This window comes from Pongo pygmaeus, chromosome 7, assembly GCF_028885625.2.
Source record: "Pongo pygmaeus isolate AG05252 chromosome 7, NHGRI_mPonPyg2-v2.0_pri, whole genome shotgun sequence".
Lineage (NCBI taxonomy): Eukaryota > Metazoa > Chordata > Mammalia > Primates > Hominidae > Pongo > Pongo pygmaeus.
In genome coordinates, this window is record NC_072380.2 from 28,407,315 (window position 1) to 28,417,203 (window position 9,889).

At 44.6% G+C, this 9,889-nt stretch overlaps 1 pseudogene; it reads left to right on the top strand.

Moving 5' to 3' along the window:
* Positions 1-8,721: 8,721 nt before the first annotated feature.
* On the top strand, positions 8,722-9,653 carry LOC129042611 (large ribosomal subunit protein uL18-like; annotated as a pseudogene).
* The last annotated feature ends 236 nt before the right edge of the window (positions 9,654-9,889 follow it).

Genomic DNA, 9,889 nt, shown 5'->3' on the forward strand with positions numbered 1-9,889 from the left:
CTGGCCCCGTCTACAAAATCATCTTTCACTGAAATGCCCTGGAATGTTTAATATCAACTTTCACTGAGTGTCACAAGAGATGGAGCACAAAAGTTGACTCTGCTTTTGTTATAAATCTTGTTATTAAGGAGATTACTCAACATTCCCGACAAGAACAAGAAGGACAGCAATAAAAACCCTGTGCGAAGAAAAACCTGAAAAACTCGTAAATCAGAGGAGAACGGGCAGACCAGATGACTACAGCTAACGTGATATCCTGGATTGAATCTTGGAACAGTAAAAGGATATTAGTGGGGAAACTGCTGAAATCGAAATAAAGTCTGGTGTTTAGCTAACAGTTATGTATCAGTGTTAGTTCCTTAGTTTTGGCAAATGTATCATGGTCCTAGAAGATGTTGACATTAGGAGGAATTGGATGAGGAGTTTACAGGAACTTGATATTATCTTTGCAACTTTTCTGTACATCTAAAATTATTCCAAGATTAAAAGTTTATTTTTTAAAAAGACTTGCAGGGCTGGGTGCAGTAGCTCATGCCTGTAATCCCAGCACTTTGGGAGGCTGAGGCAGTTGGATCACTTGAGGCCAGGAGTTTGAGACCAGCCTGGCCAACATAGCCAAACCCTGTCCCTAATAAAAATACAAAAATTAGCTGGGCATGGTGGTGTGCGCCTGTAGTCCCAGCTACTTGGGAGGCTGAGTGAGGCAGGAAAATTGCTTGAACCCAGGAGGCAGAGGTTGCAGTGAGTCAAGATTGTGCCACTACACTCCAGCCTGGGTGACAGAGAGAGACTCTGTCTCAAAATAAATAAATTTAAAAATAAATAAATAAATAGGCCGGGCGCGGTGGCTCACGCCTGTAATCCCAGCACTTTGGGAGGCTGAGGCGGGTGGATCATGAGGTCAAGAGATTGAGACCATTTTGGCTACCGCCTGTAATCCCAGCACTTTGGGAGGCTGAGGCAGGCGGATCACGAGGTCAGGAGATCAAGACCGTCTTGGCTAATGCTGTGAAATCCCGTCTCTACTAAAAATACAAAAAATTAACCAGGCATGGTGGCGGGCACCTGTAGTCCCAGCTACTCGGGAGGCTGAGGCAAGAGAATGGCGTGAACCCAGGAGGCGGAACTTGCAGTGAGCCAAGATCGCGCCACTGCACTCCAGCCTGGGTGACAGAGCGAGACTCCATCTCAAAAAAATAAATAAATAAAAATAAATAGATAACTTGCAGGAGAAGCTTAGAGTCAAGAAAAAACACATCTCCCATGAGAGTCTTGCATGAATTCTCCTTTTCAACAACAAATACCCATAACTATTGTTCATTTCTTTTCACTTTTGCTGTTTAGATGCTCAGAGCCAAATTCTATGCTGGATGATATCAATTTTATTAATCCTTACGGTTATCATATTTGCTTCCTCATTTTTCCTGATCCTAATTTCCCTTTTCTATCAAGAATAAGGATAAATGCAGCAATAAACCTTGCTGCATTTTTGCTCTTATTGCCATAAACCAACTCTAATCTTTTCAGGAAGGAGGCTCTGCATTCATTATAAACCTGAAAACTGTCCAAAGGCAGGGGAGCAAGATTGGGAAGGTTTAGGAAATCACGGGTCATGATGTACAGCTGAAGGAATCAGGCTTCTTAGGCAGAGAGATGACTCAGGAGACAAATGATGGTTATCTTCATATGACTGAGCAATTGCCCTTGAGAAAGCAGGAAAGACTGGCTCTGTGTTGCACCAAAAGGCCGAATCCCAACCAAGGGATGTACATCATGAGAGGAAGACCTCAACTCAGCACACGGAATAACTAACAAAGCTTTCCAACGAGGGAGTGGTTAGTACCCCTTTCCATAGAGAAACCTGAGTAGCATTTAGATCATTTTCACAGCATCCCAGGTATGCACATTACACTGATGCAGCTGGCCTGCAGCCCATGCCTTGAGTAGCAAGTCTCTACTCTAGACCATCCATCAGGTATCCCTCATTGAAGAGGTTAAACTAGAAGATCTCTACAGCTTCTTCCAGATGCAAGTTCTGAGATTATATAAAAGTAGTTTAGATCAGCCTGGGCAACACAGAAAGACCCTGTCTCTAAATAATTTTTTTTTTTAATTAGCTGGGCATGGTGGCACATGCCTATAGTCCCAGCTACTTGGGAGGCTGAGGTGGGAGGATCCCTGGAGCCCAGGAATTCAAGACTGCAGTGACCTATAATCGTGCTACTGTGCTCCAGCTTGGGCAACAAAGCAAGACCTCATTTCAAAAAAAAAAAAAAAAAAAAAAGAGTAGTTCATATGGGTGATCATCATTAAATGTTTAGTCAGGAGCTATAGAGTGCCCTCTGCAGCCACTCTCTTTTAATCCTCCCAACAGCTCTTCAAGTTGGCCTGGAAGGAGCATTTCTGCCCCATTGGCCAGGTCTTTTCACACTGCCTTTTTCTATAGTGGCAGTGCTTGCAAGCTGGCTCTGGCATGATGTCCCAAAGGCAGAGTCTGAGACAGTTACATATATTGTTTTGGGAAAAGGTATGGGTGACTAAGTTAGGTGACCAATTTAGTCAATCATTGTTGCTGTGGCAACCAATTCAATAATATGTTGAGAAGAGGCCAAGTCTGTCTGTTTTGGAAGGAAATCTACATGCCCTCAGCATCCCTAGCTTCAAGCAGAACTTCCTCTTCCTCTATATTTGGGTTAATGCTGTATCATATACACAATGTGGCACCCACTAGCTATGTGGCCTTGGGCCAGTTACTTACCTTCTGTCCATTCCTCACACTCTCCAGGGAGTTAGGCAAGTATTTCTGAGAACACTTAGATCTAATATTATAGATAATAAGTGGGGGTAAAGTGACATTTTTAAAAGCATCTAATAATCATATAATAAGCCAAGTATCATCTAAATGTTGCATCTCAAGCTTTCAACAAAAGTCTTCATTATAGAGTCTTAATAATGGAAAAAGAGTAAGGCTGGTGGGAGCAGAGGACAGCAAAAAGAGAAGGTAGATGAGCTACAAGTCTGCCTTTCTTCGTGGTCCAGGACACATAGCCCTCCTGCACAAATAACTCACAATCATCTTGTGCCCAGCTATCACCAGACCTTCGGCTGAGAGAAAATTGCAAGTTAGCTCACTGCAACCTTGGCATTATTAGTACTGCACGTAGCTTTCTCCAACACAAGCACCATCCTATAAAATCCCCTTGCAGTCAGCTCCTCTCTTGCTGACTTGCCCATTGCTTTCTTGCAACACATTTTATTACTTTCTCTAATAAATCTGCCTTTCTTTACCTACAGCTGTTTACCACCTGCACAATACCAGCCCCAGATAGTCATCACCCATGACACTCATTCACAAGCAGTTTGATTTTTTTATCTTTTTTTTTTAGACAGAGTCTTGCTCTGTCACCAGGCTGGAGTGCAGTGGCGTGATCTTGTCTCACTGCAACCTCTGCCTCCTGGGTTCAAGCAATTCTCCTGCTTCAGCCTCCTGAGTAGCTGGGATTACAGGCATGCACCACCATGCCCAGCTAATTTTTGTGTTTTTGGTAGAGATGGGATTTCACCATATTGGTCAGGCTGGTCTGGAACTCCTGACCTCATGATCCGTCTACCTCGGCCTCCCAAAGTACTGGGATTAAGGCGTGAGCCACCAGGCCCAGCTGATTTTTTTATCTTTAACATCCCCTGAGAAGTAGTCATTGACATCCATTTCTCACATCTGCAAAATGGGGCCATGGGACTTTTCCCAGCATTCAGCCCTCCTGACCTTAATGGGTTACCACGCTGAGTTTTAGGACAGAGAAAATGGAACTTGTGTGATCACAGCTTCTGCCGCAAGAAAAAGGCTGATGAGATTACCTGTTATTAGTATCTTTCAGAGGAAGATTTGGAAGCAGAGTAGCATTGGCTCTCCAGAACATCAAAATCAGGACCTTTGGTCCAAGATCACCAAGAGGAGTACCACGTAGGAAGCCAAAAATAAATGATATCTAAGTTTCAGGGGAGAGAGTAGTAAGACAAGGGGTAGAACAACTTGTCTCTGAATGCCAAGGTACAGATCAATCAGACACCTTCCCTGCCCTTCAATTATCAGCAGATCATGCAGAGGATAGAAAAAAACAATGATCAAAACAAACTGAGTTACATGTAGTCATAGTGCTATGGCAGCAGAGAAGAGGAAAAGACAGATTCTGCTCAGAGAAATCTTGGGAAAGTTTATGAACCAAGCTACATTTGGACTGGGCCTTAGAGATGGTAGAGTTCTATAGATGAGGTGACAGGGGAAGGAGGAAAAAAGGAGATTCGAATCCAGAGGACGAGTGATAAAGACGAAAACAGTGGCAAAATTAAAACTGTGACTTTCTATTAGATTGAAGGGAGGGGGGATCCTGGAGATGAGAACGGGAAAACAAGCTGAGGGTTTAGTGCTTGCTGAGGAGTCTCAGCCTCACCTGGAGGCAATGGGGTGACTCAGAGGGTGTGTGAGCAGGACAAGGGACTCCTAGCTGTGTTTTGATAAGATGACTCTGGAAGCAGTGAAGATGCTGTAATCAGAAGAGGAGATTGAGCCAAGAAGTCTTGGTAAGCTCTTTATAACAGTCCAAGTTTACAACATTAGGGGCTCAACTAGGGGCAGGGCAGTGACATTGGAAATGGAGCATTGTGGAGCTGTTTGGGATATTACCAGGGTCAGAGGTCCAGGTTCCTGGAAGGGATTGATGACATGAAGCAAGAAATGTACAGCACTTTGGCGTTTCCACAACACCTTCCCCTCCCTTTCCTCATACCTGGGCTACAGCAGTCTCCCTAGGAGGGCTGCTCCGCTACCATGCAGTCTCTTCCCCACTCTGATCCATTCTCCAAAGCTTCCAAATGCTCCAAATGCATTTCCCCACTAGCTCAAGAACCTGTAGTGATTCCAGTCCAACTCATCGGATTCCTGGCAGAAAACGGAGAGGAAGCACTTCTGATCACTAACGGTCATTCCGCTGCATCTGCCTTCCAACCCCATTTAGGCCCCGGTGGCAGCCAAGCTCTGTCTCCCAGCATATGTGAGTCCTGTGCTGGTGTTTCCTTATGGTGCCCTACTCCCCTCCATTCCTCAAGATCCCTTGCTTTCCTCAAAATCCACCTTGGAAGTCATCTCTAGAAAACTCTGCCCCTTCAGGGGCTGCCTCAACTGTAGCCCACAAATGACCATTGCCAACTGGAGAAGCCCCCCAACTTTGGCTCCCTGTCCCCTCCTCACCACTGAAGACTAGCAGCACAGAGTTGGCCCTGCTGCCCAAAGGGGCTGCATCTGGGCCCCCCAACCTGGCAGAAATGATGGCTCCCTGAATCTCTCTCCAGCAGATGACAAGAAGACAGAACTCTGCATCTGCGAGCTTCAGAGACTCCTGCCTCCCCAAGTCCCTGGCTTTCGCTCTATGTCCCACCCATTCTGCAAGGAGTCAGGGGGTGGAATGTTCTAAGATGCCAACCTGTCACTGAAGCTCCCACTCCACCCTACTGACACCTGACTGCCCAGAGGACTCACAGGGCCAGGGCAACCTGCCATTCCTGGTGTCAGCAATCTACCAAAGAAGCGAAGCCTCCAAGATTCCTTTGACCAGGAGAGAAGAAGGTATTCAGCAACGCAGAAAAGATAAATACTGCAGATTAGATAACTGGACAACATGCTTGAAATTACTCAGTGGCACAGCCATCTTTTAATTACCTTGGAACAGGAGATAAGAGTAATGGAAAGCTACAGATAATTCATTAGTTTCTAAAAACCTTTCACATCCAATGTGCCATTTGAAGTCGATGCTTACAAGACACAGAAGAGGCTGGTGAAGGGTTTTCAGGAAGGAAGTAAAATCCAAAGAGCAGGAAAAACACAATTTGTTCCTCATAAATGCTAAGTGCGGCACAATGCAGTTATTAGCCACAACTCTACACACTCTTTCCCATTAATGGATAGGTTAAATCTTTTCCAAGTGTGACAAGTGGCATCTGATCACTCCCTAGGGATTTTCTGTTCTTTAGCCACTTACCAGTCACAATAAATTTTTCTGCAGTTCCATTTAAGACGTTATTCTCTGGGGGGTATTCCAGTTTACTTTGAATAGCCTGTAAAAGTATTCCCAACCAAGAGCAGAAAGGCTTACTCCAACCCACTCTAACAGAGAGAGAAGTCTGCCCAGCCCAGGTATTAAATGACTTCATGACTACAAAACAGCAGGGTGGAGCCAGGCCAGCTCCAAAGCTAATTCAGCTCTCTCACTTTTACAGATGAGGACAGTGAGTTCCAGGAAGGGAAAAGGACACATCCAGGGTCACACGAACTAACAAGTGATAGAATCTACACCAGATCTGGATCCCTTAAATTCTGAGACCATATCTAATTTTAAATAGACATTTTCTTTCTATTTTCTGGTTCTTTCTACAGCCTGAGGGGGCATGAGATGCTCCACCCAGGTCCCCCTTGAAGGAAAGCCTTAGGGCCTAGCTGTGGAAAGCACGGTCAGCACAAAGCTGCCAGCTCTCAGTTCCTTCGGGATCTGCCTCGACTAGAGAGGTCTGTGCCACTGGAGGCTGCATCCTTCCTGGGAAACCCAGCACCCAGTGACTGAGGTGGGTGGGGTACAAAGGCCCAGCCATTTCTGCCCAGCAAGGGCTACACCAAGGCCCAATATTCACTCCACGGCTCCCCAATGCCACTCTCTCCAGAATGTGGTCTTCCTGCCTCTCCAACCAATGATGCAGCAGGAGAGGGAAATGAGACGCCTGGGGTGGCTGGACCATCTCCTTGCAGGCCTCTGCCCGGCAACCCCAAATTCACACCCCAGACCCCTTCAGTTCACATGGAATAGAGCAGGTTCCAGGAGCTGGCCAAGCAATTGCATGTGAGCACATAGATGCCCTCGTGCCTTCTCCTGGGGAGCTATGGGTCACTCATATCCTTGTGGCATTGATAGAATTTGTTGGTTTTGCTTAAAGAGGTAGGAAGTTTAAAAAAATAAGGCATGATTTGGCAGAAAAGCACAAAACACTTGGGTTCCAGTTATTTGAGCATTTGTGGGTGAAGTGACCCTATGTCCAGTATGCCTGGTTCGTGCCTGTCACCCCAGGGCCATTATCAATAGCGCTGCCTTTCACCCTCAAATGCCTCAAATACCTCAAATGTGGCCACCCCATGCAAAAGCCATAGTATCTCAGAGCAAGTCTCTCTGGCTGTCTATCCTCCTCTCCAGTCTTGGATATTTTGAGAGAGAGAGGAATATGATGTCCTGGGTGGTGAGTGGAAAGAATGCCCTTCCAGGACAGACTTGGGTTTCAAAGACCTCTGGACCAGTCACCAGCTCAGAGACTTCGGATGAGTTTCCCAGCCTCTTACTGCCTTATCTGAGAAATGGAAGTAATTAAACACACCTAGCCTTTCATGCGTGGTTGTTGAGAACACCGAGTCAAATACTGGTTACGAACTTTCTCTGGAAACTGTGAAGCCCTATTCAGATGGAAATATGGACAAAATGCCTAGCAATAAGTATTTACTAAATGATTGAATGCTTGACTCATTGAATGGGTGGAATGCGGCGAATGTTAGGTGTAATTATTATCAATGTGTGACAATGATAAAACAACAACCAGGTTTTTTTTTCAAGTTGATAGGTCACCCCTCAGGAGGTAAAGTCTATTCACCTAGTCTTGAATACAGGCTGGACTTAGGGACACATTTCTAAGGAAGACAACAGAAAACAGCACAAGTGACACTGCATGTGTTCCAAGGCTAGACCATGAAAGGTACTTTAGCCTGGCTCTCTCTTGGGACGCTTGCTCTTCAATCCCTCCTGCCATGTTGTGAAGAAACCCAAGCAACAATGGAGAGGCTGAGTATATTCATTCTAGTCCTCAGCCCCAGTGGAGGTCCTAGCAAACAGACAGCATCAACAGACAGTCTTTGAGATGACTGCACCTCCCATCAATGTCTTATTGCAACCTCACAAGAGACCCCCAGTGAGAACCACCTCCTGAGCTCAGTCAACAATAAATGATTGTTTTGTGTTTAAAAAAATAGTCAATGGGAATGTGTTCTGAAAGCAAGATGCATCTCTTGGAGCAAACTGCCTCCCAAGGATATGAGAAGGGCCACGCTAGGTATGACTCTCTGTCTCTGCAGCTGGAAATGTACAGTCCTGACAGCAGCCTCTGGGGTGTGCCACCCAAAGCATTCCATTTTCTCTAATAGCCAATTATAACTGTCATCTCTGCAAGTATCTTAATCTTTGAAATTACTTTTGCAGGCACTACCACCTCTTGGGATAATGGTTCCATAAGCTTCTTCCTTATGAAACTCCTCCAGAATTTGAAAAATAAATGCATGTCCACTTTATCCACTGCTCTTACCATTTTAGAGATTATGATCACGTTCACTCTTCAACTTCCCCTTCCCAGACTGGGTCATCTGGTATTTTTCGTTACAATCCCTAATGGCAATCCAGTGTGGTACCTAAAACATTCAAGACCTGGGGAGTTAGTGTAAACTTCCAATGAAACAGAGTTGAACTAAATAGCTTATTTGTTAATAGGTATATAGTTTTAACAGGCTTTGAAAACAGCATGTGGGTTTTAATTTGTGTTAATGAATGTAGTCCCTACTGAAGTACTTGAAAATAAATACACAATGATCTCAATTCAATGTTAAGATTCTTGCCCTTTTTGCCCCCTAGCACTGCTGGGCCTGCAGGTCTCTGTCGAGCCATGGATTCGGGTCTCTGTTCCGCAGGATGGAGTTTGTTAAAGTTGTTAAGAATAAGGCCTACTTTAAGAGATAGCAAGTGAAATTTAGAAGACGCCAAGAGGGTAAAATTGATTACTATTCTCAGAAATGCTTGGTGATACAGGATAAAAATAAATACAGCACACCCAAATACAGGATGATAGTTCATGTAACAAACAGAGATATCATTTATCAGATTGCTTATGCCCATATAGAGGGGGAAATTATAGTCTGCACGGCATATGCACGCGAACTGCCAAAATATGATGTGAAGGTTGAACTAACAAATTATGCTGCAGCATATTGTACTGGCCTGCTGCTGGCCTGCAGTCTTCTCAATAGGTTTGGCATGGACAAGATCTGTGACGGCCAAGTGGAGGTGACTAGCAATGAATACAATGTGGAAAGCATTGATGGTCAGCCAGGTGCCTTTACCTGCTATTTGGATGCAGGCCTTGCCAGAACTATCACGAGCAATAAAGTTTTTGGCACCCTGAAGGGAGCTGTGGATGGAAGCTTGTCTATCCCTCACAGTACCAAATGATTCCCTGGTTATGATTCTGAAAGCAATGCAGAAGTACACCAGAAGCGCATCATGGGCCAGAATGTTGCAGATTACATGCGCTACTTAATGGAACAAGATGAAGATGCTTACAAGAAACAGTTCTCTCAATACATAAAAAACAGCGTAACTCCAGACACGATGGAGGAGACGTATAAGAAAGCTCATGCTGCTATATGAGAGAATCCAGTCTATGAAAAGAAGCCCAAGAAAGAAGTTAAAAAGAAGAGGTGGAACCATCCCAAAATGTCCCTCACTCAGAAGAAAGATCAGGTAGCTCAAAAGAAGGCAAGCTTCCTCAGAGCTTAGGAGCAGGCTGCTGAGAGCTAAACCAAAGAATTTTCTATGAGGATTTTTCAAATAAAGACAATAAACTTATGGACAGCAACTAAAAAAAAAAAGATTCTTATGTATGGTTTTTATTACATGTTAAAAGCAATATTTTTTCCTTGGGAATAAAGCTCCACAATCCTAGTAAAAACAAAACAAAACAAAACAAACAGCCAAGAAAATGTTTGCATGCCTCATGCCACCCTGCTGAAAACCCTCCAGACTCACTGCTTCTT